The following is a 20,128-nucleotide window of genomic DNA, read 5'->3' as shown; positions in this document are numbered from 1 at the left end:
CTCTTCTAAAACATATTTCTACTTCTACTTCCTGGAACTCTATGGGATATTTTCTTACTCCAGCCTTTTAGGATATATGGCCTTGAAAACTCACACAGTTTTAAAAAATTCTTGTCACAATATAAGATGATAAAACAAAAATAAAAGAGATTATATATTGTAGATATAGGTGAAACAAGAATGAGAATTGATGATTAAAAATAGTTTTGACTGGCAAGTATATGGTGCCAACTTGATAGGTATTACTTAAGATATAGGCACTATGGGTAATCATAATAACACAGTCATGATTCATAGACAAGGTGATTATTAGATGTAACTTCCACACATATGCCCTGAAAGTCAAAGAGATCAAAGGTTACAAAGACTCTTCTTCGGGAGTTTTATGTCTGTAGAAAATAGACAAAATGGTTCTGGCTAAGATTAACATCATATTGACTAAACTGCATAAATACTTCACTGCTAGGTGTGCAACCTGTAGTCTTGCATTTAATGAGTGTACCCTCTACCACTGAACTATATCTGCAGCCCAAAATCATACACTCACACACATATCAAACAGTAAGAACACTGATTATTAGTGTATGATAATGATTGTGGTAGTTTTAATGAGAGTGGACTAATATCCTTATATATTTTAATTTCTTGTCCCTAGCAGATAGAGCTGTTTGATGAGGAATAGTAAGGGTGGCCTTCTTAGAGAAAGTGTATCAATGGAGGTAGACTCTGAGGTTTCAAAAGCTGACACCAGGTTCAGCATCTCTGTCTGTTACTATGGACCAGGATTTAAAACTCTCAACTAATGCTGCCACACCTGCCTACATGCTCCTGTGATCTTCCCAATGATAATAATGGACTAAAGCCCTGAAAGTATAAGAAGACACTCAATTAAATGCTTTTCTTTTTTTCTTTAAAAACTTTTAATTGATTTCTAGTAGACTTTACAGTATGCATCCGGATCCCATTCATCTTCCTGATGAATGGGATTCATCACGCTCTGCTTTTACAAACTTCCCCTAAAACAAAATTAAAAAGTTAAAAGTACAATCCAAAACCAAACACACAAACAAATAATCAATCAAACAAACAAACAAAAAATCCAAACACACACAAAAATAAAAAAACATATAACAAATCAGTTAAAAAATATCCTTGGTGTAGAAGCTGTAGAGTGGATCCCTGAGTCATAGAGTGCACTTATTTGTAAGTGTTCATTGCAATGAGTCATCAGTCTGGTTGGAGATGTCTACCTTCAAGTGCACTATCAATACTATAACTGACCCTCATTGGGACTCATCTAGGATATCCTGGTTTTGTCTTGTGCTGTAGAGATCCTGCAGTTTTGGATTTGTATGTCCAGTCCCTTCTCATGCTCCTGAGGTTCATAGGTGAGATTCATACTGGCTATATTAATTCATAGCCCTGGTTCTGGACATGGAGAATCGCTGGATTGGTCAGCCTAACAGCTTTCCCTCCTCCTTACCTAAGAGAGCTCTCCAGTGCTGTCTTAGCTACTTCACTTATTGCAGTATGCAGCACGGAGAGGAGCCAGTTTTCATGCTCTCATGCCCCGTGTCCTACTCACTGTCACTTACCCAAGCAGGGCCAGCTTCACCAAGACAATGGACAGGGCCTGCTCTCACTATTGATGGAGGGAACATATTGATGGGATAAATCTCTCACATTCAGGGTAGCCCCAACTACACCACTACCAACAGGATCAGTTTTACAGCGCTGCCCAGGTGAGGTGCTGGGTCTGTTCCCCTTCATGCTGCAGCTGGTGAGGGAATGCCAGCTTTATCACACACATGACCTCAGGGCCTGATCTCCCTGGTCAGGAGAGCCTAGGAGAGGGATCATCTCTCCCTCATCATTCTACCACATGGCAGATGAGGGTTGGGGTCAGATATCCCAAACATGTCCTCAGGGAAGATCACCCTCATTGACAAGGTCATTTCTAATGTGCAGCCAGGGCGAGGTACAGAGTCCACTTTCTCAAGTGCTGCAGCTGGTGAGGGGCACTTTCTTTATAAGAGATAACTTTGACACAGTGTCTCTGCACAGCGATAGAACAATAATTAAGACAAAGGTAGACAAAAAATTGAGGAAAATATCATTCTTATTTATGTACCAGATTAAAAAAATAGAAATGATTCAGAATTGATGTTATTAGAATTGTCATTCAATATATATAATTTTAAAACTTTAAAGCAAGTGAAACATGATGACTTTGAACTGGAAATTCAGGCTCAATGATGTATATAAGAAACAAAAATAGTGTTTTAAGGAATGTTAACTCTTAATTAAGGAGTTCCAGTACAGGAACAGCATTGAAGCAAACAAGCCAAGCTTTCTTTGGTGTTAGAATACCTAAACACACGCAGTAAGGTGGGTGCCAAAATCCAGGGGGAACAGCGCACATTGCATTAGATTGAAAACACCTAATAGTCATACTATTGTGAAGGTTTGACCAGTAGCTTACAAATGTGTATAAATAAAAAGAGAAGACCCACTCTACATATGGCTGGTACCATCCTGAAATAAGATGTGTCATGAGCATACATAAGAAGAAAACTTCTTATCAGCAAATAGTCCTGATTATTTGTGTTAACAGCACAAGTGTTGTGGTGGCTTGAAAAAAAATGGCCCCAGAGGGAGTGGCACAATTAGGAGGTGTGTCCTTGTGGGAGGAAGTGTGTCACTGTGGGGATGGGCTTTGAGGCCTCTTTTCCTAAGCTTCCCTCAGTGTGACAGTTAGATAACTTCTGGTTGCCTTCAAGATGTAGCACTCTCAGATCCAGTACCACTTCTGCCTTAGTTAGGGTTCACTACTGTTGTGAAGAGACACCGTGATCATGGCAACTCTTATAAAGAAAATGCTTAGTTGACGGTTACTGGCTTACAGTTTCAGAGGATCAGTCCATTATGATCATGAAGTGGAGCAGGGTAGTGTGAAGCCAGATGTGGTGCTAGAGCTGAGAGTGCTATATTTTTCAGGCAATAGGAAGTCCTCTGACTATCATACTGAGTGAAGCATGAACAAAGAGACCTCAAAGCTTGCCCCCTCAGTGACACACTAGCTCCAACAAGGCCAGAACTCCTTATTATATTTGTACCACTATCATTGGAGACCATTTTGTTTCAACCCATTATTTGTGTTAAAATTTAAAATTTGAGACAGTTGTATGTTTGACTATTTCTATTTCTTTCAAATGAGACATGTCTTTATTATAAATGTCATTTAATGTCAATAACTTATTTTGATGTGACATCCATCACAGCAACGTATTAAGAGCAAAAGCAAATCTATGTAACATATTCTGGAATTGAGAATGGTATAACTTAGAGGAAAGTACTTTGTAAAACATAAATGTATAATTGTAGTGTTCTCATTGAACTTGATTTGACATATCTGATATAAAAAACTATTGAGACTGACAGCAAAGTAAGTCTTCAACTAAAACCTGACAATATTCTTTGTCTGCTTCTCCATTTATTTTACATTATTCCTCAAAATGACTTAACAATTTAAATCGAAATAGCCTTTTATGGAAAACATAGTGTATGCTTTTAATTCCCTTGGAGGTTAATTTAACATAACATTATCTAAGTGTAATGTTTCATATATGCAATAATCATATAAATATTTAAATTACGATGCCAGTTAATTCAAACTAATGCAGTCATATTAGCTATGGCTTTTATTTTCTATATTTTGACACATTTATATCATGATAATCTGATTACCATGGAGGATTCTCTTTCACATATCTTGCTAGTTACTGAGTATTGTAAAGGATTCACCTTTCCTAAATAAACTAGCCATTCCATTAACTGTTTTCCTTATTGGCTATCAGGTTCTGGGTGATTCTTCATCTGTTTTAAAGACCCAGAGGCTAGTTATCAGGCAATGGAGGACCCAGAACTGCTAAAATGGTCTGGAACCAGCCTATTCTAAACACATGTATCTTATCTTGTCTTCCTGATGAGACCACAAGTACACATTCTCAAGAACAGTTATTTGATTTGATTACATTCCTTCTTGTTCCCATTGCTGTGGGTTCAAACACCACATTTTCTCCCTTCAGCCCTTTTCTATTTGACAAACTTTCTGTCTCTAGGGAACTGTGAATGCATGTCTTCTATTGTGAAAATATTGTGTCCTCACATCTACTTTTGCCAACTGATATTTTTAAATCACACATACTCACAAGATACTCATATATGTCAAGTCATACCTCAGGTTATTCTTCAATATTTTTGAGTTTGTTTTGGAAATTTTAAGGCAGTATTTTAAGTTTATATTTTCACTTAATCTGATAAATAAGCTCCTAATGGCTGGAATAATAAACATATTATGTGTAATTATAGTCTTAAATTTATATGGAAACATTTAAAATCACAGAATAGTCATGTTTTCACAGTGTGCTATTTTATGATCATTACTCACTGAAAAAATACACTAGTAATTAAGAGTAGAAACTGCCTCTAATGAAGAGAAATTCTACAGTTTGTTTTCATTCTCTTGCATTGTCCTATAATGCATCCTAGTGATACAAATTACTGTGCCCTATTAAAAATATGTTCTTTGGTCTAGAGTGCAAAAATACAGTGTTTCCTTATGTCAGAAGTTATTGCGATTAAGACACAATAAAATTCTGTGAAAAGGGAATTCATATACTAAGATACAAGTGAAAACAGAACAAAGAAAAAAACTACTGATGAATAAGAATAAGAAAAAATTCCAATATAAGAAAAATCTATTAATTTTGTGATTTCTCTAAAGAGTGATCACTAAAATTTACAGATGAGCATAATTTAAATGTTTCTCTTTCTTCAAAATAAAAACATGTTATTTGAACCTCATACAACCACCAGATTCTATTCCCATTATTCTTTATCCAGCTGTTTAATATATTCTAATGTAGGTAAGATGTAATAAGAGAACCTAGGACTGTTATTAAATGCAGTGATGTTCAATTGTACATGGATTAATCTTGTTTTCTTCCTCTTGTAAAATCCTGGATTCTATTTAAATATGGAAATGATTGCTTGTTTTTACAAAAGGTTATGGGGGCAATGCATTAACTTTCTATGTATGGGGACAACGAAGTTCTGTGGTGAGGCAGATGACACATAAAAGTTTGCTTAATGGTTTTAAAGGCTAGAAATCTAAGAAAGACATTGCTAGTGTAGAATTCTTCTGAAATTTATGAGTCACTTGTCTGTCCTGGACCTTTCTGCTCTGCTTGCAGGTGACTGCTTTCTTTCACGGTTAGCACTGTATCATTCCTTTGTGTCTACATCAGTTTTTCCCTTCCTATTCAACATGGGTCACAAAGTATTGGATTTGGGTTCAACCATAAATACCTCAATTTATTTTATTATTTTTGTGAATGCCTTGGTGCTAGTCACATTCTGTGATAATTGGATTTAACATGTTAGCTAATTTATTATTTAAATTTAGAAATATGGAAGCAGGACACAGATGGCTGACTAGTGACATCTTTATTACAGGAATCATGACAAAGACTGCCAGAAGCAAAGACAGCAGTGCCATGTGGAATGCTTTGCTCTCCAGAAGTCAGGTGATGAGGCAAGCAAAACAAGTATCAGGATCAGTGTCCTGGACATCTAATTTCCCTTGCCAGACATTTTTGTTGACCTAAATCACACAGCGTCTGCATTTATTCATACCAAATGATTTTCCATTTGCTAACAACATATTCATTTATCTATCCCCTGTCATCTATCATATAGTTGTGTCTTAACTTTGTCAAAATATTTTTCTCTAAGATGAGTTTTAATGATTAGTTCTTACTAGATATCATCCATATATCTTCATTATATACAGAAACATTTCTTCCATTTCCACAAAAAATCAAGAGTTGCTTTATTTGCTTCAAAATCATGCTATTTACTGGCTCAATATGGTCTTAAAGAATCATTGATGACATATACAATTGAGACTCCTTATCATGGGTGGAATGCAGTCCTGCATTCATATCAATCAGAGGAAGCTGATCTTCTCATACACTCTTGTCTTTCAAGAGCTCCAGAAATTGTGACATCCTGTCTTTTTCTTTAAGTTTACCAAGTGTCATGCTGCTAGGCCTCATCTATTAGTTCTTATTCATTGTTGTCAATTCTTCAAGCATTGATCTCATCCAATGACCTGATGATTATTCATCATATTTTAAAAGACTATACTTCAGGGACATTTTTCTGTCCATTAATCTAACATCCCAACTCTTTAGTTGTTTTATTTTCCCTTATAAGAATTTCTTATAAGGTTTATTTATTGATTGGTGTGTCTATGTGGGTATGTGTGACACTCACCTAATTTGTAAGCTCTGGAGGAGCATTATTCATTTGCATATTGAGTTGTATAATTTTTATCCCAAAGTTTCTGATTCAGTACAAATGGCATACTAGGTAAACCTTTAAATGAGCAAATATATTTGGGTAATAGTGATTATAGTAATTTGTGTTTTGTATGAATATATACTAAGCACTGTGATTGTGACTGAGAATAGGTATAAAGCATAAAGGAAACACTTTATAGACACATCATTGTAGATAGAGAATTGGCTCACTATTTAAGTGCATGTACTAAATCTTTAGAGGAGATGAGTTTGCTTCCCAGAACCCATGCCTAGTGGTTCATAATAACTTGTAAAGTCTAGCTCCAATGAATCCAATGCTTTACCTGGAGTATATAGGCACCTGTGCTCATGTGTACATATGCCTCCCCAAACATACATACCATACATACATACATACATACATACATACACACACACACACACACACACACACACACACATATATATATATATATTAAATACCATTAAAATAAAGTTATTTACCACAATACAAACCTGGTATGCAAGTTAGCTTGTTGTAGCCCACTCCCCATGTTGGGTTACTGTAGGAGGAAAACAATGCTGCCATTAACCATGTGACTTACTAGAGGCGCATACAGATGAGGTAATAAAAGAGCTATTTACCACACCGCTAACCACACCCACTTTAGGCATGATTAAGACATACGGATGGACGTAAAGACTTATATGGACATAGGCGGTGAACTACGTCACTAGCCAGGCCCACTTTTGGGCATGTCTAGGGGCATTACAGGGAAGGCATAAAAGACTGAACAAAGGAAGTCTTGCTCTCTTATTCCGGCTTTTGGCTTCCAGTTCGGTGGCAGAAAACTACTCAGCTCATCTGTGTTACTTGTTTGGTATCTTGTGAGTAATTTCTACAATAAATACTTAGTTTTACTTTCAGTAAGTGTGCTGTTTATCATTACAGCATCAGGATACCATGTTCAGACTTAATGCATGGGAGAGGATTAATGTGACAGACTATGTCGACTCCTCATGGGAGATCTTACCTGTCGTGGATGGGCTGGCGGAGGCTAATGGAGGTGATAGGAGATAGGAGGCATGGGGTAGGGGGGCAAGAAGAAGGATGGGAAGGAGAACTGTTGTTGGAATGTAAAATGAAATTAAGAAAATAAAAATAATTATTTAAAAGCTTTATTATGAAAACTAGAATTAAAATCTGAATTAGAGAAGATTTGAGAGAATGACTTGAAAATTCATTCATTATTTTATCTATAATTTTGATGAACTATATCTGAATGTTTTATCTAATTCACAAGAATATTTTCTTGTGAATGGGTACCTGTTTATACTTCTTTACCTAATCCAGCCTAGAATTCAAATGAAGAGATATACATATATAATAATTACAATAAGGTATGACATTGTTGGAGAAAGTCTGTCACTGGAAATAGGCATTGAGGTGTCAAAAGCCTATGATATGCTCATATTCTCTCTCTCTCTCTCTCTCTCTCTCTCTCTCTCTCTGTCTGTCTGTCTCTCTCTCTCTCTCTCTCTCTCTCTCTCTCTCTCTCTCTCTCTCTCTCCCCCAATGGATCAGGATGTATCTCTTTCAGAGACTGTTCCAGTGCTTGCCTACAACCTATCATGCTCCCCACAATGATAGTATTGAACTAAATCTTTTAAACTATAAGCAAGCCCCCAATCTAAATGTTTCCTGTTATAAGAGTTACCTTGATCATGGTGTCTCTGTACAGTAATAGAACACTAACTGAGACAGCAAGTTACTGATGATCACACGCATAATCCTGTATTTATGTAATGAAACTATGTATTTAATGTAACAATTCTTTGGATTATAAGTAGTCTACCTTACTCAACAGGAAAAATACTATACCTTGATTTTGAACACTAACCTGTTCCTGAAGAAATGCACAATGTGATGAACAGAACATTTAGAAGCCTCTGAAGTTTACAGGTTCATACATAGCACTAGATAAAGTCAATCTATTGAAAGTAGGAAATGTAAGGATATCCTGAGGTTTCTGAGTAGAAGAGGACTCAAAGAAAAGCAGGACAGTTCAAAGAATTGCATTGGGCTTGTAATGAACCCCTTAGCACAGTAAGCCTAAGTTTGAGATACAGCTAATCATCCTGGAAATAAACTCATAATTTAAAAACAAAAAGTAAGCAAGAAATAAATATACATGAAATACACAAAATAAAAATAAATAAGATGGGTTAGGTAACTGGAAAAGGACATGGATATGAAACATGTATAGAGGACAGAAAACTGTGTACATGGCAGCAATGGATGCTGCAGGATGAGGGGAAGCAATGTGATACTGTAGTTAGGTAGATCTGAGATGAGTGAGCTCCTGAAATCCCCACAGCTTGGGAAAGTGGTACCTGCAAAAATTTTGTTGGATATAAGGTTTTGCATTTCCTCAATAATGATGGGAGTGCTTTGAAATAACGATAATAAAACAAGCAAGCAAACAAAAGGATCAGTAATATCCTTATAAGATATGTAAGCTAAGGTTAAATCTGTCACTAAAATTTACTGATGGATTTCAATAAACACAAAAACTTTCTGTGATAAGACTGAAAACTTAGTGTCAAGATTCAACACTCATTTTCTTTAAGACTACCTTTATCACTTTGAAAAAAATAAGGTGAGAATCCAAGTGTCAAAAGCTCACAGTGTAGACCCTTGCATGCTAAATGAATAGCATTACAATAATTAAGTTCTTTTGCACAGCTGAAGAAGCAGTTCTCTTCTATTTTTGCTGCTACTGACAGACCCAAGCCTTGCATAGGACATATGCTTTCTATCTAGTTTCAAATTGTGCTTAGAAGGCAGTCATCCCTTGAGGCAAGAGAATAGATTTCTAAGAACATGAAAAGAAACAGAATGAATACCATGCTTAAGGAATAAATTTAACCATCTGCCTCTCTTCAATACAGCAAAAAAAACTTTAAAAGAGAATGCCACTCTTCACAGAAATATCCTTTAAAAGTTCTGAACATCAGTTGTCTTATTTATCTGTGCAGGTGTGGAACACTAGGAGTTAAAAGTGAGAAAATGATAATGTTTTCAAAAATATCAATTTAATTACGAGGATAGATAGCTAAATGCATTTGGGGTACTGAGTTATTTTATCCAAGATTCTTATATCTTCCCAGTTTAAATAGCATCGTCTATAAAGGAGTGTTGATTTAGTGAAATATGAATGTGAAAAATGACAACTTTTGTTTTATGCATATGAATCATAAAACATAGGGGCATGAAATGTCAAAAAATTTATCATTTCAGACATTTCATTGACAGAATGATGAAGCTACAAAGAAGACACAAACTTAGGTCCTGTTTAAAGTCTAAGGGAACCTATGAAAATAGCTGAAATCAAAATATGAAACTCCTAAATGTCACCAATTACACTCAGCTGATTTGAAGTGCCTGGAGATGTACAGATTATTAGGACTGGGAAAGCAGAAGAGGAAATTATTTCATTTCTTCTAAATCCTAGAGCAAACAATCTATACTTCATTAAAAAGTATGTGAACTGGTTCATCAAAGGCCAAATGTGCTACTACATATTTAAAAATTGGAAATACAGGGGATGAAGAGATTGCTACATGGTTCAGACCATGTATGACTCTTGGTGAGAATATTTGTTTTCCAGAACCACAATGAACAACTCAAATCTATCTATCCCTTTTGTTCCCGGAGATCCAACACACTCTTCTGACCTCTATATGGATTGTATAAACATGCACAAACACAAACAGACATACATATAAGGCCTAATATAGAAAATTCTATCTCACTAATAGTAAATTAGTAGTTTAGTAACAGTAAATTACAGATTTATTTCTTTTTTAAATTAAAAATAGGTTCCTGTCATACAATACATCCTGACACTGTTTCCCCTCCCTCAGCTACTCCCACATGCTCCGCATCTTCCTTCTTACCCAGATCCATCACACCAGTATCCACTCCAGAAAAGATCAGGCTTCCAAGAGGTGACATTCAAACAGGACAAAACAAGATTAAATAAGACAGGTTAAAAGCCCTCTGATTGAGGCCAGACACAGCAACCCAGAAGGAAAAGAGTCGCACCAGCAGGCAGAAGTCACAGGTACACCCACTGCCACTTTTAGGAGTACTACAAAAAACATCAAGCTAACAGCCAAAACATATACATAGAGGATCTGTTGCAGATCCATGAATGTACCATGATTGTGTCTTCAGTCCCAGTGATCCCACATGAAGCTTTATTGAATGATTCAATGTGCCATGTTTTTTCTCCTGGTTCAGATTTCTTTCTAATTTTAGAGTTTAAAAATTTGTAATCCCCCCAAACTCAATGGTTGTTCACTTACAGAAAAAGAGGAAAGACTGCAAGTGAGTTTTCAAGTGAGTATCAAGTAATCTCTCCTTGGTCACTGAAATGTGTGTTAAAATTTGGAGATGGGTGGATAAATTTTGACCTATGAATAGTTATGTCATTATTTAGTTTAAAATGTTGCACAAGAACCAAATACATCTTTCCAGAAGATCATTATATGCTTATGACTTGATGTTAGATAAACCTACCCACAGCTTTCTCTTCAAACTGTTTCTCACTATTTTATCATCACTGCTCATGTGAATATAAACAACCAAGTCCACACGGACTCTTTTCCTGACCTGGTCTCCTATCCTCAGCAGCACTTGAACCAGCTGGAACAATCTTTGTTGAACTTCATTTTGCCATTCAGACACCTTTTCCTTTACTGATAACTCTCTTTTATCTATTTCCTTCTTCCTACTCTTACTGACCTTTCCAGAAGGTTGCCCCAGAGCCTTGTCTGCTAAGTTTCATTTGTAACAAAATCACATAACAAGCTACTCAAACCATAGCACTGTTGCTAGGTCCATTCTGACACTTCCCAGGTGTGTGATCTTAGAGACCATGTTCCTGTATCCTCTTAGGTTCATGTGCAGATGAATACAATGTTAACAATTCCTATAGCACAGCAGGTTTAGAAGGATTTGTATAACAAATTAATATCTGTGAAAAGCTGAGGATAATATGTGACAGATATAGAATATTGCTTGCTAAATAAATGAATTAAGGCCAATTAAATAGAAAGTATATACTAGAAAGAATTCACCCATGATTTGTATATGACTATGATACAATGCCTAGTTAACATTTGTCCTTATATTTTCAAAGGCAGATTTCACACCCTCATCCTGTAACACAACCATGCTTCCACTTGTCAGACTATCTTCACAGCTCATCTTATTGTTGTCATCCAATTCATTAGATTTCTAGTTTCTAGCTAGTTTCATATCTTACCTACCAGGTCAGGAATCCTTTAAGGAGATTCAAATCTACCTGTTTCCCTACTCCATAATTAACAGGAGTCAATTGGTTCCTGATTAGTGAACTTTTAATAATTTCCATAATTAGTAAAAAAAAAAAAACACCTGTACTCCTCTGAAAAATACCACTGTTCATGAGATCACATCACCTAAAAACCCTCCTCTACTCTCTCTTAACCTCACCAATTTCATCTGCTTACTGGCCTCTGTGTATAACAAAAGTGTCATATGATGATGGGCCCAAATTCTTTTTCCTTTTGTGATTGGGGAAATCATTCTATGTATATGTTTGTCTGATTGGTTAATAAATAAAACACTGTTGGCTAATAGAGAAGCAAGATAAGGGGGACTAGGAATCAAGGAGGATTCTCGGTAATGTGGTCAATAGTGGAGAGTCCCCATGTGATTTCGGGAAGCGAGAATGCATGAGACTGCATCCTCAGTACGATAAGACTTTATACAGCTACATATTAGTAATTATGAGTTAATAATTATGACAGAGGTACCCATTAAGAAACCATAGCAAACGGCCAAAAGCTTCAAAATTAATATAGTGTCTCATATGTTATTTAGGGGCTGAGACAGTGGCAGGATCCAGGCAGCTGGAAGGAAAGAATCGTGCTGCATTTTTGGAATTTGTACTCTGATAGTCTTACCTTCCTGATTTTTCTGTTTGTATTGAGTAAACGCCACCACCAGGCCACCCTGTTGGCAAGCTTGTGAGGCAGTTTTTTGATTGATGGTTGATTTGGGATGACCCAGACAACTATGGAAAGCACCATCACTTTTATTCGTATGCATAATAATGCAAATAGATCAAAGTAATAAACAGGGCTCCTTCATGATCTCTGCTTCAGTTCCAACTTCCAGATCTTGCCCTATCTGGTATGTAAACAAAACAAAACCTTCCTTTTTCAAATTGCTTCTGTTCATGGTGTTTTATCATAGCAAACCAAGATGCTTTTAAAAATATTTTCAAGCTTACTTTATAGGGAAATTATCATCAAACTGTAATTTCATAGTCTGGGAACTACCATACAATTCCTCTTTCCTTCTGCAGTTACAAACTCTCCTGGCACTACAGACACATATTTCTGTATTATTTTCAATATTCGTTAATCCATAAATATTTTATGTTCAAACCTGTGATTTTTATTAATTTTCTTGTTCATTTTTGTGATGTATTTTACAGTGTTTATCTCTACCATTTCCGCTCTCCAAGCCCTTTCATATATTCCTTTCCACTCTTCCTTAAGTTGGCTTCTTTTCTCATCAATTGTTATTACATGCACAATTCTGTTTTTAGATACATACGTATTTCTGACTGTAATATGTTAAGTCTATATACTATAAGTGCATGCAATGGAATGGTTAATAGTCATTAGTATTTACCCATAACACAGAATATAATCTATGTCACAGCTAATATAAATTAATCTATTTGTTTGAAATTAACTGTATATTTTTGTGAGTGTGGATGTTTTCTCTGCAACAGAAGAAATTATGAAGAAATTATGAAGAAGAGGTTTTTAATTGTTGGTATGTCACTAACTTCATGAAGGCATTTAAATTACAAAGGAACTTTTAAAAATGACAGCATTACAGAACTTCCTGGGGGAGTTGGTGAGGAAAATTTAAGTGTTCCTGGCATCAAGACACATTGTATATTTTTGTGACATTTTAAAAATAAAAGAAATAATACCAATATAGTTGATATTATGATAAATGTATTTAAATAAAGATTATCTCTGCTGTACTTTCATTGTTTATCTGTTAATTTAACTTAATTTTATGGATGATATTGATGAGGTAAAAGTTATATTTTAATATATGTATTCATTATAAGATGGTTAAATTATATCAATTTTGCCCTGTAATAAGTATTTAAATGTCATGGAGATAAGTGCTTTCTCCTTTTTAGTGGCAGTCTATTATTTACAAGGCAATTCTAGGGCCCCATATTTAGAGTTAAATGACAGATACAACTAAGAAGTCAAGTCATTTTCTCTATTCTTAGTCCAAATATAAACCATAAATTTACTTATTTATACCTTAATATTCAACCTTGTTTTATTCTGTACCTTACTTTTCTAGAAGTAAATAAATACATTCTTGTTAGAAAACAAATAGATACAAATATGTACAAGGCCAGCAACATAAAAGTTTGGGCTTTTATCAACCTAAGAATGCTTAATTGTCTTCCCAAAGAAAGGAAGAGCAACAGCAAAATTGTACAAAGAACAAAAATTTGAACTTCTTCCTTCAAAATGGATTGTTATTTGGGTCACACATGGGTACTTTAATAGTTGAATACCTTATACAGAATATGGGTGTCATTCAAATGAATATATCTGATATTTTATCCATTTTGTTATCAAAAAAGGCTGTATAACTTTCTCAAAGCAAGAATAAGCCATCTTATATTATAAACATCAAATAAATCAAATCAAATATATATACAAAAATACCTGCCAATCCTGATCATTTACCTCTCATTAAAATGGGTAAATATTGGCATAAGGAGTCATGGCCAAGAAACATTTTGTGTTAAGCTAGGGAGTCTGATACAAAATTTCCTCATATACTGCCATATAGTTTCAAAATTCTCATTCCTGGCCTATCATTGTATTTTTATATAGCTAGGAAACTCCATTTTATCATGAATTTGATTTAAAAAAACAACAGGAAGTTTAACAAATGATTATTTTTCAAAACCTTTCAAATTTGATTAAGGTTTTTACCCTTCAAACAAAATGAAGCTTCCCTACTGTGTAGGATTTACTCATTTGCATCCAAAGACATTTGATTAGAATAATTTTTCAAATATAAACAATTAGTAACAGATCATTTATTTACTAAATGTTATAGGAGAGAATCAGCCGCCTGAATCCCATCCCTGGCATACTCTCAAGTTAAAATTTCCTCATGAAATTTCACTACTTAAGGATATTCTGTTGTCTAAACATAAAGCTCTATGAGGATTAGGTGACTTTAAGGTATTTTTTACATAATGTCCTGAAAAAAAGGTATTCAATCTAACAAATTATTAACATTATTCTATGGCTTAGGTAGGTTTATTATTGCCCAGAAATGTACTCCGTTGCTTATTAATTTAATTTAGTATTGAGGAGGTCTCTTTTTAAGCAACTTTATAATCATGTTCTCCTGACTTGAAAATCAGGAGGTCAATGTTAATTGAGAGAAATCTTAACAACTTTGACACCTTATCTAATCGCCCAAAGAGTGTTGAGCTGTGTGTTGTGATTCTTGGCTTTTCCATATTGCATCACAGGGTTAAGAAGATGAATGATCATTGCTTTTAATCCTCACCGTGATTTATGAGCCTCTTGATATCCTTTCCCTAGAGCAGCTACAACTGTGCGGTTGTTCTGCCTGCTGCTTAAATTACACAGACATCTGCAAAGTAAATTATGGATTGTTGTTCCATAGACCATAACTGAGCATTATCTTCATCTTGCTTGCAGTATTTTTTTATTAGAACAAAGAATCTCCGTACTTACTGCTTATGTATTGAGGGAATGCTACTTAACTCTAGTCATAGAACTGTGTCCTATACTGTGACTTGACATATAATATTAGCGATGGATAACATATTACCAGGACAATTTTAAAGATATAACAAAAGCAAAAGCTGCATGTTTATTCTTGTGTCTTTTATGTTTATTGAAAGCATGGTGTCTTAAGGCTTACATAGGGAAGTGGCATTTAAAAGCAATTGAAATAAGTTTCATGGAATAAAATCCATGAAAATGATCCCTTGGTCTGTCAGTGTTGAATATTTAATACCACACTGTGTCCTATGACATTTAAAAAATAAAAATTGGACAAATAAATGAAGACAATTTTTATAAAATGGGAAGATCCTTGTAGATTTTTTTCCCTGCTGATATTTCTAATAATGAACTTGATTTACCAGTCCTGGAAATTTGTAGTCATGAGAAAGAATTGGCGCATCTTTCTTTTGAATAAAAATATGATAGAGGTCAGGCTGAAATAATCAATTGACTCTGCAATTGCTTGTCTTTTCTGTGCTTGTTAACCTATGTGGATGATGAATCATAACTCCCAATGACAATTGCATTGTGAAATCCTAATAGGTATGCCCAAAGTTATTAACCTTTGACAATCCCCAAATTAGAAATTTCTCTCCATTTATTTTCCTTAGATCTGGTAATTACAAAGCAAAGAAAATCCTGACTGTAAAAATAGTACTAACAATTTACAAGTGGATCCCTACTTGTTTCTTAGAAAGCACATTTAAAAATTGAAGTTCTGTGAATCATTTTTGGAGCTCCAGTCATCGGGCAGATGGGTTCTGAAAACAGGAATGTCCTCCCCACTCCAGCTGAGCAGCCCTGCTGCTTATTCTTCCTCCATCACCATGCCTGTTTCACCTCATCATCAGCCCGGAGCTGGTTCCTTGAGGGTCAGAACCTGCCATTCAAACGAATACTCTGAAGACTTAATTTTTTTCACTGTCTCTAAAGATAGTTCCCATATCTGTTTATGTCTCTTTCTGTCAAGAGCTCATGTTGAAAACATTACTTTCTCCTCAAGTTTGTATCATCGCTAGAATGAAAATAAAAGTATAAGCCTCAATCCTGAATAATTATGTTGGGTTAAAGTGTCATACAATATAAATATGCCCCCAGAAAAATTAAGATCTTAGATATCACACAAGTACAAGTGGATTTCTTTAAAACATGTGAAGTATGCTCACAAACTAAATTAAAACTGGCCTTCCAAAATGCCAGACGCATATATACAATAACTATACTGTCAAATGATTACCTTTGTAACCAGTTCCTCCACTGTCCCATATAAACAACCCTGTCCAGTTGTTTCTTTCTACATTCAAAATAGAAAGAGCAACAAGAAAACATTGTCATCTGGATGATAGAATGCCAAAGCCTAATTTTTTAACTTCTCTCCATAATCTACTCTTCCAGATTTATCTGCCATTTTTCTCATACTTAATATTGACTTAATTCGATAAAAATATAAATGTTTTAATGTTTACCAGACAAAATACTATATTTTTATTTTTGCTATGATCTATAATAAATATTATTACCTATGACTCTCAAATCCAGTTAGTTTTATAACATGTTAGATAACTTAACATTTCTCCTGTTGTTCAATAATAATTATAAGAAATTATTAAATTTAAATGGACCACAGAGCTGTCTGCATTTGAAATTAAACTCATAAAATGCAACATACTTATTCAAAAGGACTATTTTATATACCTATAGCTTCATTATTTTTATATATTATTTCATCATTGAATCCTAATTAGGTTACTTGCAGTTCTACTTCCATAGGTGAATTTTATGACAATATTAAGAAGAAAACAAAGCCAAAAAATTCTCTTTAACTATAATAAGCAGTGTGAAATGCAGTCTCATTAGGGAGGATTGAACATCGTGATATCTTTATGTTTCTTTTTTATGAAGTTGAGATCTATAAATTATTTTTGACAAAAGAATTACCCACTTCTTTAGTCTTTGTTGGAACACAGAATTAAACAGAGGACCCTTGAGAAGACTGAATTTCTCTTCTTTAATTTGGGAGAAAAAGACATTCATTTTTTAAAATTGAGTCTATGCACAATGCTCAATTATAAAACACTTGCCTATATCTGCGAGGCCTTAGGAGTGATCTTCATCACTAACAATAAATATTAATAATTACTTTAGAAGGTTTTGTATTAACACATTCATTTTACATCATATAAAAATACCTAGATTGACCATATAAACAAGTTGAGAAACAAAAATCACATGATCATCTCACTAGACACTGAAAAAGCCTTCAACAAAATCTAACACTTCTTCATAATAAAGGTCTTGGAGAGATTAGGAATAATAGGAAGAGACCTAAACACAATAAAAGCAATATACAGCAAACCAAAGTCAACATCAAAATCAATGGAGAGAAATTCAATGTGATTCCTCTAAAATCAGGAACAAGAAAAGGCTGTCCTCTCTCTCCATACCTCTTCAATATTGTATTTGAAGTTCTAGCTAGAGCAATAAGAAAACAAAAGGAGATCAAGGGGATACAAATTGGAAAAGAAGAAGAAACACTTTCACTATTTGAAGATGATATGATAAGTGACCCAAAAAACAATACCAGGGAATTTCTACAGCTGAAAAACACCTTCAGCAAAGTGGCAGGATACAAGATCAACTCAAAAAATCAGTAGTCCTACTATATACAGACAATAAAGGGGCTGAGAAAGAAATCAGTCAAACATTACCCTTTACAATTTACAACAACATAAAATACTTTGGGGTAATGCCAACCAAAAAAGTGAAAAACTTGTATAGTAAGAACTTTGAGTTTTTAAAGAAAGAAATTAAAGAAGATACCAGAAAATGGAAAAATCTCCCATGCTCTTCGATAGGTAGAAATCCCTGATTTTAAGCTCTATTACAGAGCTATAGTCCTGAAAACATATTGGTATTGGCACAAAAATAGGTAGACTAATGGAATCTAATTGAACACCCCAATGTTAAACCACACATCTACAAACACCTGATCTTTGACAAAGAAGGTAAAACTATATAATGGAAAAAAGAAAGTATCTTCAACAATTGTTGCTGGCATTACTGGGTGACCCTCAGTGAAAGAGTGGATAGAGAAAATGTGGTACATTTACACAGTGGGAAAAAAAACCAATTGATTCTTGAAATACGCAGGCAAATGGATGGTAATAGAAAAACCATCCTGAGCCAGATAACCGAGTCACAAAAAGACAAAAAATGGTATGTACTCTCTCATATATGGGTTTTAGACATAGAGCTAATGAGTAACATCCTATTAATCCACATTGCCAGAAAAGCTAGGAAGCAAGGCGGACTGTAAGAGAGACAGACATAAGGTCAGCCAGAGAAGGAGAAAGGGACAGGATCTGCTGAGCAAATTTGGAGCATGAGGGTATCAGGGAGAGGGAGTTAGAATAAAGTTAAGGGGATAAGAGGAGGGAAGAGGAGGACAGGAGAGAGCAGGAAGATTGAGTCAGGGGAAGAATACAGGAGAGCAAGAAAAGAGATATCATAATAAAGTGAGCCATTATAGGTTTAAAGAGAAATCTGGCACTAAGGAAGCATCCAGAGATCTACAAAGTTGACCCAAACTAATAATCTAAGCAATAGTCAAGAGGCTACCTTAAATGCCCTTCTATGATAATGAGATTGATGACTACCTTATATGCCAACCTAGAGCCTTCTTCCAGTAGCTGATGGAAGCAGAAGCAGACGCCCACAGCTAAACACTGAGCTAACCTCTGGAATCCAGTTGTAGAGAGTGAGGTGTGATTACCAAAGGGGACAAGACTAGGCTGGAGATACCCACAGGAACAGCTGACCTGAACAAGGGGTTGCTGATGGACCCCAGACTGATAGCTGGAAAACCAGGATAGGACTGTCCCAGACCCCCTGAATGAGGATAGGGAGTGGTTAGGGGGTAAGGCAGGAGGGGAGGGAGAACAAACTGGGATTGATATGTAAGGAATTGTGATTCTAATATTATTAAAAAATGGAAAAAATATTTAGGTTGGAGATACAAGGTTTTTCTTTTGATTTTTTAAATTTTAATTTCATATTCCAACTACAGTTCTCCCTTCCACATCTCTTTCTGCCCATCCTTGCTTCCTTCCATTCTCACTTGCTTCATCCCAGCCCACCCCTGGTCTACTCCTCCTCACAGATAAAGGCTCCTATGAGGAGTCAACATAATCTGGCACAATGGGTTGAGGCAGGGCCAGGCCCGTCTCCCATGCATTAAGGCTGATCATGACATCCCATCACAGGGACTTGGTTCCAACTAGCTACCTCATGTACCAGTTTTGTATTGTGGTCCTACTGCCAGGGGTCCCTGTGATAGTGCAAGCTTTACAACTGTCTCCCACATACACAGGGCCTAGTTTGGTTCCCTGGAGTCTTCCACAGGCTTAGGGAGAAACCCAATGCTAGGGTAACTCCCAAGTATCTGCAAGGAGGACCTTAAATAAGACTCCTAGAAATCATGAGATTTAAGAGGGCAATTACCCAATGACAGATATTAACAGGTATATTCATTCATATAATATGTATATTACATAATGAAAATATTATTCCAAAATTAATCATGATCAAAGCTTTAAGAATAAATATACCTTTTCAAGAAGTCAGATTTTCAATGTCAAAATAAGCTACTTCCCAAATAAAAAATTAAATATTGATGACAATTATTATTAGAAAACAAATGACCAAACGGGACAGAGATCCACTCTGAAACATAAAACAGTTGATTTCAGTTCACATTTTATTTTATTTGGAAATTTTATCAGGATGTTGTCCAATGTTTACTCAAGCTGACAGTCAAATTTACTTGATAA

At 35.2% G+C, this 20,128-nt stretch overlaps 1 protein-coding gene across 2 annotated transcripts in view; it reads right to left on the bottom strand.

Annotated features, from left to right (window-relative positions):
- Positions 1–20,128, bottom strand: part of Cdh12 (cadherin 12) — a 937,606-nt gene that overhangs the window by 604,255 nt on the left and 313,223 nt on the right. The gene's annotated exons all lie outside the window — the stretch shown is intronic.

The sequence above is a fragment of the Mesocricetus auratus genome, unplaced genomic scaffold, assembly GCF_017639785.1.
Source record: "Mesocricetus auratus isolate SY011 unplaced genomic scaffold, BCM_Maur_2.0 Super-Scaffold_100015, whole genome shotgun sequence".
Classification (NCBI taxonomy): Eukaryota; Metazoa; Chordata; class Mammalia; order Rodentia; family Cricetidae; genus Mesocricetus; species Mesocricetus auratus.
This window is presented reverse-complemented; position numbering and strand designations above follow the sequence as displayed.